Raw genomic sequence first — 22003 nt, 5'->3', positions numbered from 1 at the left:
AGATCGTTGGTGATTTTGAGGAGGGCAGTTTCGGTGGAGTGTAGGGGACGGAAGCCGGACTGTAGTGGGTCAAGGAGGTTGTTGTCATCTAGGTGGGTGCTTAGGCGATCGAAGACCAAGCGCTCAAGGAGCTTGGAAGTGAGTGGCAGCAGGGAAATTGGTCTGAGGTTGTTGAGGTCAGTGGGGTCCAGAGAGGGCTTTTTGAGTATGGGGGTGATGTGCGCATGTTTTAGGGGGGAGGGGAATACGCCAGTAGAGAGGGAGAGATTAAAGATGTGGGTAAGGGAGCGGATGAGGGAAGAGGGGGGTGACCGGAGGAGTTGAGAGGGGATAGGGTCCAGGGGGCAGGTAGTGAGACGGGCTTCTGAGAAGACTCTGCTGACTTCCTCAGTGGTAGTAGGGCTGAAGGAGTGCAGTGATGGGGGGGTTACGGTAGGCAAGGCCTTGGGTGTGGTGGGGGGCAGTGCCGTTGCGAGGTCAGAGGAGGGGAGAGATGAGGGGGTGATAGAAGGGGGGAGGCTAGATGGGGAGGTAGATTGCAAGTTGACTATGTCCTTGCGGATAGCGTCAATCTTGCTGTGGAGGTGAGTGGCAATCTCGTGGGCGGTAAGTGAGGTACTGAGTGGAGGAAGGGGGGGAGAGAGCAGGGAGTTGAAGGTGGAGAAGAGTCGGCGAGGGCAGGTGGAGAGGGTGTTAATCAGGTTAGCAAAGTAGGCCTGCTTGGCGGCGTGGAGGGAGGAGGTGTAGGTGAGGAAGGCAGATTTGTAGAGGGAGAATGTATGAGGGGACCTGGTTTTGCGCCATAGTCTCTCCAGCGCACGACTGCGGCGTTTGAGGCGTTTAGTGTGGTCGTTCTGCCAGGGTTGGAGTGGTCTGGGTTTGATGTTGCGTGTGGTTAGGGGTGCCAGAGAGTCTAGTGTAGCTGATAGTGAGTCGTTGTACGTGGAGGTGGCTAGGTCAGGGCATGACAGTGGAAGGATGCTGTCGTGTAGGCGGTCGGCAGCCGAGTGGAGGGGGGCCGGGTGCAGGTTGCGGAGGTTGCGGCTGGTGATGGTTTGGCGCACTGGGGGGGGGGAGTTGGGGGAAGGGGAGGTGGAGAACGTGAGGAGGTGGTGGTCGGAGAGAGGGAAGGGTGTGTTAGAGAACTGGTTGAGGGTACAGAGGTGGGAGAAGACGAGGTCCAGGGTGTTCCCATTGATGTGGGTGGAGGATTGGGTGTGTTGTGTGAGCGCGAAGGAGGAGGTTAGGTGGAGGAGTTGGGAGGTAGCTGGGGTGTTGTCATTGATGGGGATGTTGAAGTCCCCGAGGATGATGGTCGGTAGCTCAGAGGAGAGGAAGAAGGGAAGCCAGGCGGCGAAGTCATCCAGGAAGCGGGCTATGGATCCAGGGGGCCTGTAGATCACTGCAATCCTTAGGGGGGTGGGTGAGAAGAGCCGGATGCAGTGAGCTTCGAAGGAGGAGAAGGTTAGGGAGGGGGGGTTAGGGAGGACCTGGAAGGTGCTCAGCGGTGATAAGAGCAGGCCGACACCACCACCTTTGTGACCGCTCAGTCTTGGTGAATGGGACCAGATGAGACCTCCATGGGAGAGTGCCGCAGGGGAGGTAGTGTCAGTGGCCTGTATCCAGGTTTCGGTGATGGCTAGGAGGTTGAGGGAGCGGGAGATAAAGAGGTCATGGATGGCAGTTAGTTTGTTGCAAACCGAACGGGCGTTCAGAAGTGCAACCGAGAGAGGGGGGATGGATGCGGGGAGGAGGCGCACAGGTATGAGGTTGAGGGGGTTGCGGCGGCTGGCGGGGGCAGGGGGGTCCCTGGAGGGGGGGAGAGGTGGTGAGGGGCCAGGGTTCGGGGAGATGTCCCCAGCGGATAGGAGAAGGAGAAGGGTGAGGAGGGTGGCATGGGAATGGGAGGTGTAGGAGCGTGTGGGTCTGGTAGTGGTGGCACGTGGGTCGACCGGGGAGTGGAGTACCAGGAGGAGGTGGTGAGTACCGTAGTGTGGAGAGGGCAGAAGTGAAGGGGCAATGTAGAGCTGTTTTGGGGGGGTGGGCGGGTAGAGGGAGGCGATTTTTGGGATGGAGGAGAGGAAGACGAGGAGGAGAAGTGCAGGTGGCATGCTGGGGTGAGTGCAGTGCTGTTCGGGTCGGGGGAGGTGAAGGGATACGGGTTAGGGCGAGGTGATGTGGAGAGTCTGTATCACCGTGAAGTCCATTAGAGTCCTTCTGTAGCTGCAATCTGTGAGTGCAGTATGCTGGCGTCCGAGGGGTCTTCAGTGGGTCCAGTGGATCGGCGAGTGGAGGGGTCGTAGGGTGCGATGTCTGGGGGTGTTGGTAGGCACAGCGTCTGGTGATGTTGGCGACTCGGTGGCTGGAGATTCGCTGGGTGGTCCGGGAGATTCGCTGGGCGACGTCTTGATTCGCTGGGTGGTCCGGGTGTTGGGTGTCCAGAGGTGATAGCTGGGTGCCCGGTAGCTGGGTGCTGGGTGTCCAGGGGTGGTAGCAGGGTGCCCGGTAGCTGGGTGACCAGGGGTGATAGCTGGGTGCCCGGTAGCTGGGTGGTAGCTGGGTGCCCGGTAGCTGGGCGGTGGGTGTCCAGGGGCGGTAGCTGGGTGCCCGGTAGCTGGGTGCAGGGTGACCAGGGGTGGACCCAGAACCGACGTATGGGTTGGGCACGGAGCAGCGATCAGTGGGCCTGAGCTGATTCCTGGTGGTCAGGGATGGACACAGGGCTAGTGGGGAGGGCCCTGCGAAGGCTGGCAGGTCTGTGGGGATCGGTGCTGGCAGCTTACCCGTTCTGGTGGTGCTGCCATGCAGGTATCCGGGGGTGGTCCTGGGCTGCTGTCAGCTTGGTGGTCCTTGCTTGCTGTTCCTGGTGGTCTAGGGTAGTCAATGAGGACCCAGGGCTGATGGGGAGGGCCCTGGGCAGGCAGGCAGGTCGGTGGTACCCGGTATTCAGAGCGGAGACGGTCCGGGCGGGTGTCTGGCGATGTGGTCCGGTCGCGGCAAAAATTGAGGCCCCGGCTTCGGGTGCGCGGGTAGGCCGCGATTCCCGGAGCTCCGGGAAAGGGTCCAGGAGCTTACCCTGGTGGTCGGGCTGGGCCGGGAGTGTCTTAGGGGCCCCGCTGGGGTCCGCTGCGGGCCGGATGGCAGCGGATTGGGGCTAGGAGCGCAGGAGCTCCTATCGCATGTCTGCTCTTCTTCTTCATCATCATCCTCTTCATCATCATCATCCTCTTCTTCTTCTTCTTCATCATCCTCTTCTTCTTCATCATCATCATCCTCTTCTTCTTCTTCATCATCATCCTCTTCTTCTTCATCATCATCATCATCCTCTTCTTCTTCATCATCTTCTTCATCATCATCCTCTTCTTCATCTTCTTCATCATCATCATCCTCTTCTTCTTCTTCATCATCATCCTCTTCTTCATCCTCTTCTTCATCATCTTCATCCTCTTCTTCTTCTTCATCATCACCATCCTCTTCTTCTTCTTCATCATCATCATCCTCTTCTTCTTCATCATCATCCTCTTCTTCATCCTCTTCTTCTTTTTCTTCTTTTTGTCTTCCTCTTGCAGGTCACTGCTCATGTGCAGATTTTTTATCAGTAAAAAATCGGCCAATTTGCCCATCATTGCCGCGAAAATCGGCCGATTGGCAAATTCGGCCGTTTTTTTTTCCAACTTTACCGAAAAAAAAAATCTGCCAAAATACCGAAAAACGGCCGAACAAATAGCCCACTAACGATCCGAAAATCGGCCGATTTTATTTTCGGCCGAAAAATCGGCCAATTTTCGACCCATCTATGGCCTGCATAAGATATGGTGTGGCCCTAGGGTCAATGTGTGTTTAGAATACTTCCAAAATGCACATACAAACACACTCCATCCAAATGCATGTTGCATTTCTATAGCATGTTAAACAGAAAAAAAATGCACTTACATAATGTTAACATGCGCAAGTAAAAGTAGACAAAATCCACATCCTTTTATTCTGGCTTCACATACATGCATTGTGGTCTAACACCGCACTCCTGGGCAAATCACATGCAATTTGTGTGCGTTGCAATTAGAGACAAACATTTTGCACACCTCAAATTGCACCGCATCCGGGCCAAAAATGTGCAGGACCCTTTTTCAGGGTATGCACATGTATTGTACTGTCCAAGGCATTGCACACTAACGCATTGCACACTAAAAATGTCAAATGCGTTAGGGTGTACAGTGCATGAGTGTAAAATGCTTTAGTGTGTACAGTGCATGAGTGTAAAATGCTTTAGTGCACACTGCAGTGTACAACGCATTGCACACTGTAATACACTGTAATACCGTGTACACCCACACATTGTAGACTGTAATGCACTGTACACTATCATGCAGGATGGAGCAACGCATTGCACACTGTGATACCGTGTACACCCACACATTGTAGACTGTAATGCACTGTACACTGTCATGCAGGATAGAGCTACGCATTGCACACTGTGATACCGTGTACACCCACACATTGTAGACTGTAATGCACTGTACACTATCATGCAGGATGGAGCAACGCATTGCACACTGTGATACCGTGTACACCCACACATTGTAGACTGTAATGCACTGTACACTGTCATGCAGGATGGAGCTACGCATTGCACACTGTGATACGCTGTCCACTGTCATGCAGAATCCAGCAACGCATTGCACACTGTAATACCATGTACACCAACACATTGTAGAATGTAATGCATTATACGCAGTATACATGTCCAGATATTCAAAGATTAGCCATGAAGGCCTAGCTGGTTACCTATTTGGCGACCGCAGATAGCCGAATAACGCTACACTGCATCCAGGCAGCTCTGGGAGGGCGTCATATGACATCCTGGCAGAACGCGCTCTCCGTGATTGCTGTGTCCTAAGGACACAGTTGATCACGTGATGTGGTAAAGGCCAATCACAGCGGCTTTTTACCATGTGATCAGCCATGTCCAATGACACGCTGATCACCGGGAAATGCATTTGCCGGGTCTTGGCTGCACTTTCATCACGCTATCAGAATGTGTGGAAAGTACTGCCGAGAACCAGCAGTTATCAAAGCAGGGGTCGGCCCCGATGATCAGTGCCCACCAGTGCCACCCAACAGTTACGCCCACCTGTGGCCAGCAGTGCCACCCACCAGTGCTGCCTCATCAACGCACATCAGTGTTGCTAAATTACCAGTTTACCAAATGTTATAATATAAACAGACTTTTATTCATTATGAGCTATTTTGTGGTTTATCGAGCAAAAAGTAAAACACACAGCAGCAAGTCAATACCACCCAAAGAAAGCTCTATTTGTCTGAAAAAACTGATACAAATTTAAGATGGGTACAATGTGGCATGACCGCACAATTGTCATTCAAAGGGTAACAGTGCAGAAAGATGAAAATTGGCCAGGACAGGAAGGGGGTAGGAGTACCCAGTAGGCAAGTGGTTAATATCATTGACCCATCAATACCCAGGAGCTAATGTACAGATAAGTAGCATGTGCACCAAGTGAGATTCTGCTAGGCCCCACCCACAAAATTGCAATTACCTGTCCCTCACATGTTATTAACATATTTGCAATGGCCACACTTACTTTACATATAAGGATCATCTCCTCAGTTGATAACTGTGCTCTCGCCATGTCCAAATGCCAATAAGGTTATCAAAATTTTCAACCAACACAAAACCTCCAACCACTTCTCATCCACTTACACTCCCCACAACCACTTCCGGGTGCGCGCACACGTGATGACGGACTTCCAGGATAGCCGTTCATGCGCCATGGGGACACCTGTTTGGTGCTTATTTGTTTGCAATCGCGCATTTTTATGTGCGGCTATGATAGCTTTCGCAAATATGTGTTTCTTATTGATTTGTTTTTTTTAACCTTGGCTAATATTTGTTGCCAAAGGCCAAAAATCAACAAAGTGTGGACTATTTTATTACTGTAAATCGAACTGTAGAAAACCTGTAGCTGGCTGCACAGTGAATGTGACATTCATTAGTACATAACAATATTGTGGTGCAAGTGGGTTTTTTTTTTTGGTTTTGAAAAAGCCAGTTTGCACCCACTTGCATATTCACGCTCTTACAAGCTACATTTGAGCAGATTATATAAGTATACAAAGTAACTATTAAGGTTGTTCATATATTGAACATAAAATAAACACAAAAACATCGGTCAAATATTTATTGATCAAATATATTGTCATTTATTTGGTCAGCAGGAACAAGTAGGTACAGTCAATATCTTGGTGAGTCACAAAAATAGGATTGATGTGGCAAAAATAAAACACTCCTGCTCATAAGAGCTTACAATCTAAAGATACTTCTAGTGAACTGTGTGTGCTCAGGTTATAGCAGGAAACAAAGGGGAAGATGAATCAAGTAACATTTTCATGCACATAGGATTTACTTACACAATCATTTAGTATGAAGATCCATTCACAAAAAAAAGTCTTCAGATCAAAATATCAAGAAAACAAAGCATGTGAAAAAACCCTCCCACCTCTACAAATCCCCTCCCACCTCTACAAATCCCCTACACATACATTTGTCAGCAGGTTTGTCAGAAAAATGCATTGGAGTCTAAATAAGCAAGCAAAATTAAAACAAGAGCAGATTCTAAACAAAACGATTGACATGTGTGAGGCTTTCAATGCAAAGAGAAAAAACACAATCATTGTGCAATAAACACACAAACACTTTACAAGGCCAAAAATATGCAAACATTTCCAGCCCACTTCCAAACACAGCCTGAGTGGTGTCTGGGGCAATTCAGCACAAAATCTCTTCCTCCCCCAAACCACTACAAGCAAGGACTTAGTCACAAACCACCCGGCCTAGTAACAGGCCAAATCACTCCCTACTGCACGTCTTTATATAAGCTAGGTTGTATTTGGAGCGTGCCAAACAAGGCCCCACCCCCAATGAAGCCTCACCCACCACTGACCTTAATTTGGTCAGTGAAAGTGTTTTCACCTGATGAATCCGCTTCCTACCTGCATTAACCCTTGGTATACAGGCCCCACAAATCAGAAAGAAATATACAGTGAAATGTACGTGTGCAGCATACAACAGAACATTGAGCAGGGATGTGAAAGGGAACCCCAATTGGAACCGTTATTGCTACTATGGTCACAATTCCCTCCAGATTCTCGCATGAGTTAAGACAGTCACATGACCACATCTTGTATGCAATACTGAAAATGACAAATCGATTTGACTAGTATGGTGAATTTCCCATCAATTGGCAAAACACTCAAACATCACCAAACATTACACTCTGGGCAAAGCTGATTTACAAATCCTGCGACTTACAGTAAAGTTGACCATTTTAATGCAATTTTCAAGACATCTGACACAGATCTCTATGCAAATTGCCACTAAAGTAGTACATGTACTACTATAGAAATCAGTGTTTGAAACGCACCCATGTGGTCGCTCTAATAGCAGACAATAGGGTGCGACTTTGCAGACGATTTACAGCTTGCATGTTGTGCAAATCACATGCCAAGTCCCACTCAATGTGCACGCTATTGGAGCGTTCATATTGTTGTGGTTCAAACTTGGTTGGAGCCGCAAGTAATAATAGAGTAATGAATACACTACTTTTCATGCAATTTGCTGAGAGATCGGTGTCGAATGTCTTGCAAATTGCACTTGAAATCACCATGTACCCTAACTTTGAAATCATGCAACTTCTATGCAAGTCACATGATGTGACTGTGGTGTCAATAACACCACTTAGAAATCTGCTTTAATGTGACCAGGTAGCCCCCAGTAACATTGTTTGCGATTGCCATGCAATTGGCATTACAGGCGACTTGCAAATCGTAGACCAAGTCGCACCCTATTGGCCACTGTAGGCTCTGTTCACATCCAATTGGATTGTGAACTCGTGCAACTTCACTGTAAGTTGGGCAATTGCCGCATCGGATTAGATGTGACAGTGGTGTTAGCCCCCAGTAACATTGTGTGCAATTTGCCATGCAAAGGGCAAGTTGCTGGCCATGCCAATCGCATGACAAGTCGCATCCAGGGTGTGCAATTTCAGGTGCGATTTGTGAATTGACATGGTACCTGATATTGGATATAATGAATGTGAATGTATTAACATACGCCATTTGTTGCAGTGAGAGTTCAAAGGTATTTGAAGATTTTGGCCATTTATTAGCAATTTAACATCTAGACTCAAATAGAAATCGCAATGCTACACACAATTGAAAACACAACTAGTTAGTAATTCTCTAGAAAACACAGTAAAATTGGCAACTTAAACAGTAATTTTCAATTGCATATAGTGTGAACGAAGCAGGAAAATTAACAAAGGAAATAAATCTTTGAAGGCGTGCGGTACCTGCCTGCTGGGATAAGGGTCTGCTTTGCATTTGGTGGAAAAATCCATACCAGTATTTGTGACAAGTTTGATGTGTGGATTCACCAACCAAGTCTTTTCTCTCTCGCTCACTCTTCTTTGTCTCACTGGCTCGCTCTTCTCTCTCGCTCACTCTTCTGTATGTCTCTCTTTATCACTCTTCAGTATGTTTTTCTCGCTCACTCTTCTTCATCTCACTGGCTCGCTCTTCTCTCTCTCTGTCAGCTCTTTGCTTGCCAAATCCTTCACAAAAGTGGGTTGAGTGTAAACCATCATTATCAAATCTATTAGTGCTCCAGGCCCTTATCTTATCCCATTGTATGACATTCACATAAGGTGCAGCTTTGAAGGTGTTTCAACAGACAAGGCCTCATTCTAATTCACATTTTAGGGATCACTTAGACAGAAAGCAAAGATGTTGCTAGAACATCTATTTGAAGACAGCCACACACGGAGATCATGCTACTTCCTCACCGGGGTTGGGATTCAAACCGACAACCCTAGAGTTGTGAGGCAGTAGTGCTAACCACTAATCCACGGAGCTACATTGCTAATCCAGCCTGTATTTCTGTGCTGTGAATCAATCTTAGGTCCCTGGGCAAGTTCAGTGTAACTACCAGATATCTCCAATGTGACACAAATGTTGTGCTATGTTGCCAATTCAGATGTATGATGGTTCTATGTATCCCAATACAAAGGATTGCAATACTAATACAGGCGTACCTCGGTTTACCAATGCCTCAGGGAACGTCATATTTGGGGTATAAATGCCAAACCATTTCAGTTAATTGGTCTGTTTACAAATGTTTGAATATTTTGGTATGGGCATGTGGCCTGGTATGGTTCAGGAGGGGGGGAGGCACTCGCTTGTCCCCCCCCCCTTTCCTGACCTGCTGGGCTGCATGCTCAGATAAGTATCTGTTATGGATTTTGGGGGGTACCCCATGCTGTTTTTTATTTAATTTCAGCGTGGAGTTACCCCTTAACATCCATACGAGACCCGAAGGGCTTAGTATGGATGGGAGGGGGGACCCCACGCCGGGTTTTTTACAAATTGTTTATAATTCCCTGCAATACTTTTACATCAACTGTCAGTGGGGAACTCCGCCGACAGCTGAAACATGAGCGCTGCATTGGTTTTCGCTACTAAAATGCTGCATGAGTTGATAACATAACTCATGCGGGATTGTAGGAGCGACAGCCATGTGTTAATGTTTCAACTGTCAGCGGGGTTCCCCACTGACAGCTGAATGTAAAAAAAAAAAAAAAAAGCGTGGGGTCCCCCCTCCCATCCATACCAAGCCCTTCGGATCTGGTATGGATATTAAGGGGGAACTCCACGCTGAAATAAAAAAAAACAGCTTGGGGATCCCCCCAAAATCCATACCAGACCCTTATCCGAGCATGCAGCCCGGCAGGTCAGGAAAGGGGGGGGGACGAGCGAGCGCCCCCCCCTCCTGAACTATACCAGGCCACCTGCCCTCAACATGGGGGGGTGCTTTGGGGAAGGGGGGCTCCCCCCCAAAGCACCTTGTCCCCATGTTAATGGGGACAAGGGCCTCTTCCGTTATTGGGATAATTGGTCAGCCATTTTTTGGGATTTTAGCATATTTTGTTTACCAGTAAAGTTGAAAATTTTTTGTTCCAAATTTACTGATAAAAAAAATGTGCCAAAATCCCGAAAAACAGCTGACCAATTAACCCACTAACGGCCCGAAAATTGTTCGATTTTCTTTTTGGCAGAAAAATCGGCCGATTTTAGACCCATCTATGGCCTGCTTTACATGGGTCTAAAATCATCCGCAAAAAAAATCGGCTGATTTTCAGCCCGTTAGTGGGTTAATTGGTCAGCCATTTTTGGGGATTTTGCAACTTTTTTTAATTGGTAAATTTGGATAAAAATTGGCCGATTTTGCAGATCGGCCGATTTTAGCTGCAATGATCGGCAAATTGGCTGATCTTTTAATAGATAAAAAATCTGCACATGAGCCATGACCTGCAAGAAAAAGAATAAAAAAAAAGAATAAGAAAAAGAAAAATGCAGGCCTTAGATGGGGCGAAAACTGACCGTTTTAAAAAAAAAAAATCGGTTGTTCAATGGGCCGACAATACCACCAACGGTAAAAAAATTGTTCGATTTTCGCCCCATCTACGGCCTGCAAATATAATAGCGAAGTAATTACTTCTGTCCCTGCAGAGAGCTGCGCTATTATATTTGACATTAAAAAGTATAAAGGTTGCAACATTGTATCTATTTGTATCCGAATAAAAACATCTATATCCGGAATGGATACAAATGGATACAATGTTGCAGTCTCTATACTTTTTAATGTCAAATATAATAGCGGAGCTCTCTGCAGGGACAGAAGGAATGTTTCAGCTGTCATCGGGGTTTCCCACTGACAGCTGAATTTTAAATTATTTCCGTGAATTAAATAAATAATAAAAAAAACAGCGTGGGTCCCCCCCTCTCATCCATACCAAGCCCTTCAGGTCTGGTATGGGTATTAAGGGGGAACTCCACGCTGAAATTTAAAAAAAAAACAGCGTGGGTCCCCCTCAATATCCATACCAGACCCTTATCCGAGCATGCAGCCCGGCAGGTCAGGAAAGGGGGGGGGACGAGCGAGCGCCCCCCCCCTCCTGAAGCATACCAGGCCACATGCCCTCAACATGGGGGGGTGCTTTGAGGCAGGGGGGGCTCCCCCCCCAAAGCACCTTGTCCCCATGTTGATGAGGACAAGGGCCTCTTCCCCACAACCCTGGCCGGTGGTTGTGGGGGTCTGCGGGCGGGGGGCTTATCAGAATCTGGAAGCCCCCTTTAACAAGGGGGCCCCCAGATCCCGGCCCCCCCCCTACGTGAACGAGTCTGCGGTACATGGTCCCGCAGACTCCTTCACAAAAAAACTAAGTGTGGTGTAAAAAAAACACAGTACAGGGTCTTTGACAAGTCCTTTATTAAAACAATGTCCCCCGAAGTAGATCCAACGTCAATCACGGCGGCGGCGGCAGGGACCCGAAAAAAAAAAAAAAAAAAAAAAAAAAAAGGTTCCGCTCCCGTCGGAGGCTTCCAGCCTAGTGAAGAAGAGGCTAGCTGACAGTTCTTATATAGGTATGGGGCGGGGCCAGCCGGGCACATCATCCCCGCCCCTTACCTATTTGAGAAATGTCACCCTGTCTCTCCACTGAGGCTAACTAGCTGAATGCCGGAGACAGTCTGACATTTCTTATATAGCTATGGGGCGGGGCCAGCCGGGAACAGCAAGCATGTGACATGGGGCGGGTCACTCGGATGATGTCCCCGGCTGGCCCCGCCCCATACCTATATAAGAAATGTCAGACTGTCTCCTGCATTCAGCTAGTTAGCCTCAGTGGAGAGACAGGGTGACATTTCTCAAATAGGTAAGGGGCGGGGATGATGTGCCCGGCTGGCCCCGCCCCATACCTATATAAGAACTGTCAGCTAGCCTCTTCACAAGGCTGGAAGCCTCCGACGGGAGCGGAACCTTTTTTTTTTTTCCTTTTTTCGGGTCCCTGCCGCCGCCGCCGTGATTGATGTTGGATCTACTTCGGGGGACATTGTTTTAATAAAGGACTTGTCAAAGACCCTGTACTGTGTTTTTTTTACACCACACTTTTTTTTTTTGTGAAGGAGTCTGCGGGAGCATCTACCGCAGACTCCTTCACGTAGGGGGGGGGCCGGCATCTGGGGGCCCCCTTGTTAAAGGGGGCTTCCAGATTCTGATAAGCCCCCCGCCCGCAGACCCCCACAACCACCGGCCAGGGTTGTGGGGAAGAGGCCCTTGTCCTCATCAACATGGGGACAAGGTGCTTTGGGGGGGGGAGCCCCCCCTGCCTCAAAGCACCCCCCCATGTTGAGGGCATGTGGCCTGGTATGGTTCAGGAGGGGGGGGCGCTCGCTCGTCCCCCCCCTTTCCTCACCTGCCGGGCTGCATGCTCGGATAAGGGTCTGGTATGGATATTGAGGGGGACCCACGCTGTTTTTTTTTTAAAATTTCAGCATGGAGTTCCCCCTTAATATCCATACCAGACCTGAAGGGCTTGGTATGGATGAGAGGGGGGACCCACGATGTTTTTTTTTTTTTTTTTTTATCGTGGACCTTTATTTTTACATTCAGCTGTCAAAATAAATATTATCTAGACCTTTGAAATAAGTAAAATCATTACAGAAATAATTATAAAGGATAAGAAACAAAAATAGAATCACTAGAACTAAGGAAATCTAGTTAGATTACATGAAGATATGCTTAGTGCTGTTTATTAAACACAATAGACGCGAGCGAGTGCCGGCTGTCAGAGGAATCCACAATCAGATTCACTATTAGTCAGTGGCTAAAAAGCAAACGCCCATGGCAGAAGTCTAAAATGTGTTCTGCACATGCTCAGTTGTATCTGCCAAAGACACTGCACGGGCTTCTAGATTTTTACTGTGTCGATTTCCTTGAAAAAAACGATTTTTAACACATTTTTAATTTTTTTGGAAATAGCAGATATTGTTTAAAGTGAAGTCCTGATATTTGGCAAAGCAAATTTCTAAGTGAACATGTCTCTGCAGTGATTTTTCATGGTTTTAGACTTGCTTCTTAGCAAGTCTGTTTTGTGAGTCTGATTTCGGGCGTGTGTCTTTTTGTGAATTAGATTTGGCATCTGCTTATGTGCTCTGCTCAATAGTGAATTAGGTTGCAGGGTAAAAAATGACAGACGCCCATGAAAATTGGGCTTAAGCCCATAAATATGCGCCCACGCCCAATAGTGAATCAGGGCCAATGATTCAAATTCAGACAGTCTCTGCTGAACCGATCGAGTTTCAATCCATGTGCACACACTGGCCACTTTATTAGGTACACCTGTTCAATTGCTTGGTAACATAAATTGCTAATCAGCCAATCACATGGCAGCTACTCAATGCATTTAAGCATCTAGACGTGGTGAAGACAACTTGCTGAAGTTCAAACCGAGCGTCAGAATGGGGAAGAAAAAGGATTTAGGTGATTTGGAACGTTGCATGGTTGTATGTGCCAGAAGGGCTTTTCAAAAAAACTGCTGATCTACTGGGATTTTCACACACAGCCATCTCCAGGGAATACAGAGAATGGTCCGAAAAAGAGAAAAGATTCAGTGAGCAGCAGTTGTGTGGATGGAAATGTCTTGTTGTTGTTGGAGGTCAGAAGAGAATGGGCAGACTGGTTGCTGCAACATTCAGATGGTAGGGTCAGAATGTGGTGTAAACAAGATAGAAAGGCAACAGTGACTCATGTCAATATGGACCAAAAAATCTGAGGAACACCTTGTTCAATCTATGCCACAAAGTTCTGAAGGCAAAAGGGGGTCCAAACATGTACTAGCAAGGTATACCTAATAAAGTGGTCGGTGAGTGTATGTCCACCCTTACCTGCTACAACTAGCCTAGTAGGTGATGGCATTGTCACGAAAAGAGATGGCTTTACCACAAAATATTAGGGGGCTTTTATCTTTTGTGATCGCCTTAGCACCTACCTAGGGTGCAAGAAAATACAAAAGAGCCACCAGGAAGACCCATAATCACTAATATGAACTGCTTAACCAGTATGCTCTCTGTCTACATTGTTCACTTCTTACAGCCGATTGTGATCTCTCCCCACATAATAAGACTCATGCTATACTTATTAACCTACATGCACTGTACTATCTTTCTCTCTCTAGTTGTAAGTTTCCTTTATACTTCTATTCTTTATGAAATGGGATTTCAGGCACTAATCTATAATTTAGGAAACACGCTACAGTCAAGCATAATTCCTTCTACATTTTACAAAATACACTTTAGAACATAACTATTTTTCCTTCCTAAATTTTATTTGCAGACATATGGCACTGCTATGGTTGCAAGTTATACACCCAGCCAAGCTAACTTAACCATGGACCACTGGAAGGACTCTTACACCTGGAACAATAACCTCTATGCCTCACAAATAATATTCCACTGTTTTTACATAGATGACAAAATCATTATGTGGAATGGCCCAGTTTACACTATTATTACCTTTGATCACCACTGAAGTAACTACATTTTTGGATTATCTGATACCCACATTGCTGATCAACAAACATTAATGTTCTTAGATTTCGAGATGACACATGGCAATATGCATATCATTACTAAAACCCATTTCAAAGCATCAAGTGGGTCTTTACTCTCATTTTATTGTTTACAGAAGTATGGCCTGTCCCTTCTCCTGTAACACAATTGCAAATATTTTATTTTTTATTTTTACAAAAACAAAAAAAGAGCTTGAGCTTCCACCTTCCTCTCCTAGGCAACACTAGATTTCCTGGGCGTGCAGGTTTCTTCAGGACTACCCAGCACACAAGGTATGAGTGGAAAGTAAATGTACAGGGGGAGTGAAGTTCCTCTTTAAGGAAAAAATAGAATATGTTATTACCCAAGTAGGGCCCAGTTTTATCTACCAGGCCCAAAATTATTTTTATAAAGCCTTAAAGCAATTAAAATAAAATTGCACTTGAGCAAATAGTTACCAAGAAACGTGAAACCTGTTAACCCAAGAAACCTGACTAGTTTTCTGCTAGCTAACTAACTGGGAGACTTTCAGTGAAAGAAACTGAAAGTGGTGTATGCAGTAAGGTAAAAAAAAAACAATCTCGAATCAGCGAAGTGTACCATAGCTGAGGCTCTCCTGCTTCTCATTGGCTCAGATACAGCAGTAGGAGCCATTGGCTACCACTGCTGTCAATCAAAGCCAGTGTCTTAAGGACACACACAGCAGGGCTTGGGAGTAAGCATGCATGAATGCCCCTATAGCAAGCACTAGGCAGGGGACCCAAGAATAGGAGGATCGGGGCTGCTCTGTGCAAAACCATTTCACAGAGCAGATAAGTATAACATGTGTAGCGCTACCCTCCTGAGGACCACTGTGTTGTAGGTATCTCTAAACTGCCTTCCACACAGCCAGGCAACAGGTATTTCTCACACAGCCTTGCATCCAAAGGCAGCGACCAGTCCATGAACTTGGTTCTGTTGTTTTATTAGGGGATACCAACTTGGATTGGGTAATAGGGATTATGGGATGCCCAATTTGGCTTAAAACATCGGAAAGGGGACACTTTCCTCCTATGTAAAATCAGATCCTGGAGTGTTCTTTTCTTGAAAGCCGTCAGTTGATGCGGATCAGTAGCAGCTGCCCCTTACAGGCAATGAACTAGCAGCCTCTCAAAAATCACTTCACTTCTCGTAGCTACATGCAAGGATGTCTTCTCTCCCCCCTATGGAGCCACGGACCTAAGGGACCCCTACTAGACTCTAACAATCTCCTCAGCACTCCATCTTCCACCCGGCTCCTCTGTCAGCCTGACTCTCCCATACTTATAGGCCAGTCCACCACTCTACCAGGGCCTCCAAACCTGAAATTGGCTGGATGCTTCCATGAATATGCAGATTAGCCCTCCACCCCTCCTTCCTACTGACCTCTGGAAGATTCTATGGTCCTCCAGAGTCAGGAGGAGGCGATAGAGCCACAACCTGTAGAGTCATCCAGCTGGCCTGCAATAACCCAACCTTAATCACGTGACCCACACAACTACCATGAGTCACACAATGGATTTTACCTCTAATATACTACGCTATTCTAGTAGCACACTAGAGGGTGCTAAACATGTTTATTATTTTAATTTAAAAAATACAAAGCTTCACGAACACTTGAAGTGTCTTACGTACCAATTTATCAAACATGTCCTGGAAAATTGTTCTGATAGCAAGGTACAAACATCCAAATAAACAATTTATTTACTCCTCATCGACTATGTAGTTTATGGTCTCACTTGCACCTGCAGCTTATTATACATTGGCTACACTATAAGATGCCTATGCAAAAGTACTAAGACTTTCGTAGAAACATTATAAACGCCTATTAGATCACTGTGTTCCTGGCCACTTTACACTGAAAGACAAAACATGTATTCATGGTCTGGAGGTGTTTGCCATTAAAACTATTCAATCTAGTCTACCACTAGCTGGTTCTGAATGATTCTAAGCATTACGTATTCAAGAGACATACAAAATATATAGACTTAACACTCCATCGACCTTAAGAAGGAGCTGGGTGTGGGCACTATTTTATTAATATGTAATGTAGTGCTCTGGAAATGTTATTTTTATTTGATGTCAACCAAGTGAGCATCTGTCACACAGTTTTATATTCAGTCCCCATTCAGAATAGTGCATTTTAGGTGTGGTGGTGTAAAGAAATCTTGTTTGTTGCATGTTTAATGTGATTTTATTAAAACGTGTGTTACATACAGCAGAGTTCAATACAAATACATGAAAAACGCACCTAAACAGAAAAGGTGTGACCCAGGCCTAAGGGTTACAATATGCACTGTTTTGCCTTTCTTCAGTTTACCTTATAATTGCCATCTAAGAGATATACAGTATATACTCTGGATACTTTGGATAATGTATTTATGCACATATACTTTATGCCTTTTTATTATATATATATATATATATATATATATATATGAAAAAATAAGAAAAAAAATATATAAAACAAAATAGCTAGATCAAGGTTTGATCTAGGTTAGTGTTAGGGTTAGTGTTAGGGTCAAGGTAAGGGTCAGAGCAGAGGTCAAGGTCAGGGGCAAAGGTTGGTGTCAAAGATCAGGGTCAGCATATTTTAGGTAGGATTTTTTTAATGCCGCATTCACACCATGGTGCAGAGACGTCAGTTTTTCTGCACACATTCTGCAAGGGCACAACAAAATCAATTATTCTCTATATGTCCTGTTTACACCACAGCATTAGTGTCACATGCAGATTTTTTTGCATGTGAATCTGCAATGTGTATTAAACTTATTGAAACGTGCATGAAAACTGATGTAAACTGATGTCTGCACAAGTGAAATCTGAAGTCAGTTTCCATCAGTTGTTATGCACATATGGTGTGAACGAACCCTAAAATACAGAATTTTTTAATTAGTATCAGTGTCAGTGTGTTTTACGTAGGTTAAAAAAAGGAAAATGCGTACAATAGATTTTGGACCCTACTATGGGTACAAACAACAAATAACGTACACATCTGCAGTATCAATGCAATTGTCAGGAGCAAGAGAATTTTTGGGGGGTTGTTCTCTGGTGGTAAGTTATGGTAATTGCAAGAAATATAGAGCTGCATTTTAAAAAAATATTTTTTGGGTCAGGTTTCCTTTATTAACAATAATAATAATAATAATTAAAAACAAATCAGGAGATATCGTTTACCATTTACCACCAAAAGAAAGCTCTATTTGTCCTGAAAAAAAACAAGGTATGATCCACCTGGATACACAAAGTAGTTGTGACAATATGTACAGTTTTACTAACACATGTCCAAGTTGCAAAATTGGGTCTGGGTGTTAAAGTTTGTTTTAGCCACATCAAGGAGTTAAGCCCTGTATAAATACTGGCCACTGGCAGGAAAGTTTAACATCACCTAGAGTGTATCTGCCTCTGGAGTACTAACCCACTCTGTCTCTCTGTACTCAACTCCCTTTGCCATCACCAATCCTCCCCTAAAGTAGAGAGAAATACTTGTGCATCACTAAAATCTTCTGTTTGTGACTCCTCCCGCAGCAAGCCAGAAATTGAATGACCAAAGGGGTATGGTAGTAGAAAGAGTTCCTCTACAATTCTGGCTGAATAGTGGCTGCTCTGTGCCTGGAAGGGGGATGATGTAGGTTTTGTCAGCCAGCCAATAGCCTCCTCTGTGTACTTTGGCTGGAATAGTTTGCCAATCTGGTCAAGGAAATGTAGCTGTATGCTTATGCTGTATTTGGCTTCACCGCCCTTTTGTCATTGAGAACCTGCTTGTGGAAATTACACTGCCTCTGCCTTGAGGCCTTTGCCTAAATTTTATTTTTACTCTGGGGATATGGGGATTCAGTAAGGGCTTGTTCATACAAGCTTTAGTCTTTGAAGAGCACTCCGTGTTCACATCACTCTGTGAGCATTTGACAGGTGGTGAGGAGGCATTATTTCACTCTCTCACTGCCTGCTTTAACCCCTTGATCGCCACATGCACCCTTCACAAACACATGCATTGCAAGTGGTTGCAGAACAGCCTCATCCCCATGAATGGGTCATGTTTGGCGAGTGCTACAGCCACCGAAATTGATGGGGTATAATTCCTGCTGCGGTTGAAATTAGGTGGTTTTGATACACACTCTTTTTGCACTTTGTTTTTACATTCAAATGATTAAGTGGCTTGCTACAAAGAAAATGCAGCTACTAGAGCAGAGTTTCAGGGTTTCAAACAAATAAAAACATGGAGACATGGATGGATGGGTGAGTTTGCTTTGAATATTAAGACAGAATTAAATAGTTCCTAGTTTGTAGGGATCAGATACAGTTAAGTTTCATTCTAAAAAACAATTCGTTCTGTCAACATAAAATACATACCAAGATACTCTCAAACATGAAAACTATATAACCACCCCAAAACAAAAGACCACTATTACTTTTTTTTATTAAAGAAAAAAAGCAGTCTTGTTCTGGTGGTGGTGGTGGGGGGGGGGGGTTAGTAGAGAAAAAGAGCATGCTGCCTTCAAATCAAGCACAAACTAAAATTAAAGGTAAAGCTCCCAATAATAACAACAACACCAAAGAGCATATAGGGTGATTGCCCAAGAACTAGCAATCCATCTTGTCACTGACACAGATAGTAGTCCTAGGACTTTTGTGAAGTGAAGACCTCTGAACATGGAGGCACACAATAGAATTTACCCAACTACTGCAATTCACAAAAATAAACCACGGTGTGCTAACTGTTGCTAATCTATACTTATGTACTTATGCTCTCCCTACAGCTGCTCATACACACTGAAACTATGGCCTAGTATTAGTGTTGTGAGTCTGCTGGCCAGGGTAATAGGGTACATATGGCATTATAGATGGGTGCTAAAATCTGTCCACTGCCAAGTTGCCCAAAATTACCCTGCCCAGACAAAACAATACATACTCTAACTCTCACCAAGAGCTGACGATGATGAACAAAATAAAAGTACTCTGAGCAGCTAAAGATTTGTTGGATTACTTTTACAGGCAGTTGAAGGGGGTCCCCAAGCTTTCAGGGAGACTGCAAAGCATGCGACTGGCTGCATCCAGTTCCTTATACACAGTGAGATGAACAGATGTCATTCCTCCCACTGTGTGATGCCAGAAACTGGAAGCGACAAAAATTTTGTCACTTCTGGTTTCATTCTCATATAAACAAGCTTGTAAAAGCATCACATAAAACCAATCTTGGCTTGACCTAATGCTTTGGAGGGCAGAAGACAGATATGGGGTCTAATAGACCCCAGATCTCTCCAAAAAGGGGACCTATCACCACCAATGATATCACAAAGGGTTGTTGTTCATCCCTTCTGATAGCAATAAAAGTGAAAAATTTTTTTAGAGTGCACCCGTTTCCACATGCTCACACGCAAATGCGAATGCACACATCAGTCCCACACACATATGTAAACACCAACTGCACCACACATTAGTTATCACCATGAATGTCAGAGTGAAAGCAATAATTCTAGCACCCGACCTCCTATGTTACTCCAATCCTTAAAGCGTTGCCTATAGAGATTTATAGGTACTGAAGTTTGGAGCCATTCCAGTCATACGCACTTTTAAAGCGTGACATGTTTGGTAGCTGGTTACTCTGTGTAACATTATCTTTATATTTTACCAAACAATTGGGTATTATATTGTTTTTTGTGCATTAAAATACATTAAGGTGTATTTTTTTCAAATTGCATTTGAAAAATTGCTGCAAAAATATTGTGTGACATAAAAGTATGCAACACCCACCATTTTATTCTCTAGGGCCTCTGCTTAAAAATATATAGAATGTTTGTGGGTTCTAAGTGGTTTACATGTAGAAGAAGAAGGTCAGAATTGGCCCGCACTGGAAGTGGTTAAAATCATTGATATATAGTTACATTCCAACAGCCCATGCAACATATAATAAGCTGATTTTATTATTACAGGTACTTATATAGCACTGTTAATTTACACAGCACTTCACATATATATTGTACATTCACATCAGTCCCTATCCCTCAAGGGGCATACAATCTAAGGTCCCTAACTCACATTCATACACATACTAGGGCCACTTTAGACAGGAGCCAAGTCACCTACCAGCATGTCTTTGGAGGTGGGAGGAAACTGGAGTAAACCCATGCAGGCACAGGGAGAACATGCAAACTCCAGGCAGGTGGTGCCATGGTTGAGATTTGAACCCATGACCCTAGTACTGCCAGGCAGAAGTGCTAACCATTTAGCCACTGTGCTTCCCAGTGATGTATTATATCTCCCTTGACTTTTAAGTTTTACATCTTGTTTAAAAAAAATACTTGAGCTCCTATGTAAACTCATACAGCTATCATTTTGAGAAAATAGCTTGAATGAAATGTCTGTTGTAGTTAAGATTTATTAATTATAGCTTCTCCATGCCCTAACATTTTTTCACAGGAAGTATTTCACATGTTTTTATTAAAACAAAGAAGTATGTAATTGCAGGATTGATTTCCGTCTGTTAAAAGTTTGCACCTGTTTTGTTCCTGTTCTGCTTTTACAAGATACACAGTATAATATCTTGTGACTAATAAATAAATAATATCTCATCTTATCTGAAAACTATGAGAAATAATACTGCACCTTCAGCATGACAAAAAAGTAAAAATGTAAATAAAATAACATTATTTCAATAGATCAATATACACAAAGCTAATACTTTAGTTTATGCCGATTTTGTGGGTTGAATCCCTCACTTATCTCTCATTAGAGGCAGCAGTTGGGAGATTAATGTTGTCTTGTTTATGGTCATTATAAAGTCATATAATCGAGATCCACAAAAATACTGAAATTGCCATTTACCTTAAATTTTAAAAATATAATGTAATAATGAAAGATGAGGTCATAGAGGCAAAAAAAAGCAAAAATTAGCAGTTGAATAATGATGGAAAGACTGCATTAGAGGAACATTGGTATTATCTAGAAACAGCTTCTCAGTAATGCTTTAAATAAATGACAGACTTACTTGTGCCCTCTTGTGGGAGTAACGGGCTGTGCCTTATTGTTCACTAGAAAGACCTTTATAAAGAGAAAACATTTATGTGGTTAAGTGATACATTAAAACAAAATATCTTAAAAGTTTCTAAATGAAATGCAGAAGCTGAACCTTCTAAACTGTGTGACTCCTTGGAAAGTATTCCTCAAGTAGCGATGGTTTAGCTCAATTGTTAAAAATCAAATGCTCTTTAAATGTTAGGAGATAAAGAAAAACAAAAATGAGGAAAGCACTTTTTAACATACTTATATATCTATCATCAGTCCAGATGTGTCAGCTTCCTTTTTTGGGGGGAGGAAATTGCTGCAATTCCTTTTATATAATACCACAAAGTTTCATTTTAATTTAAAGTCTGCATCCAAAAAAAGACAGCAGGGGAGGTAACACTAATTTAAAGGGTTATGGGAAAAAACTAGTGAGGGCACATCCTGTTCATTAATAGAAAAAAAAAAATGAAAGCTACAGTATTCCCTAAAGTGGACATTTCTGTGGAACGTCAAGAAATAA

General features: G+C 44.3%; 1 protein-coding gene across 1 annotated transcript in view; it reads right to left on the bottom strand.

Moving 5' to 3' along the window:
• Positions 1-21717, bottom strand: part of LOC149466400 (cysteinyl leukotriene receptor 2-like) — a 36747-nt gene extending 15030 nt beyond the window's left edge. Inside the window, exons 1-2 of the mRNA XM_089672633.1 lie at positions 21608-21717; positions 21467-21519 (exon numbers count right to left, since the gene is read on the bottom strand). The gene's annotated coding sequence lies outside the window, so the exon portion shown is untranslated. The remainder of the gene's footprint in view (positions 1-21466; positions 21520-21607) is intronic.
• Between the last annotated feature and the right edge of the window lie 286 nt (positions 21718-22003).

Source organism: Staurois parvus, unplaced genomic scaffold (genome assembly GCF_062004578.1).
Source record: "Staurois parvus isolate SC_StPar_1 unplaced genomic scaffold, SC_StPar_1.0 ptg000131l, whole genome shotgun sequence".
Taxonomy (NCBI): domain Eukaryota; kingdom Metazoa; phylum Chordata; class Amphibia; order Anura; family Ranidae; genus Staurois; species Staurois parvus.
Note: the sequence above shows the minus strand (reverse complement) of the source record. Positions and strands in the feature narration are given on the sequence as shown.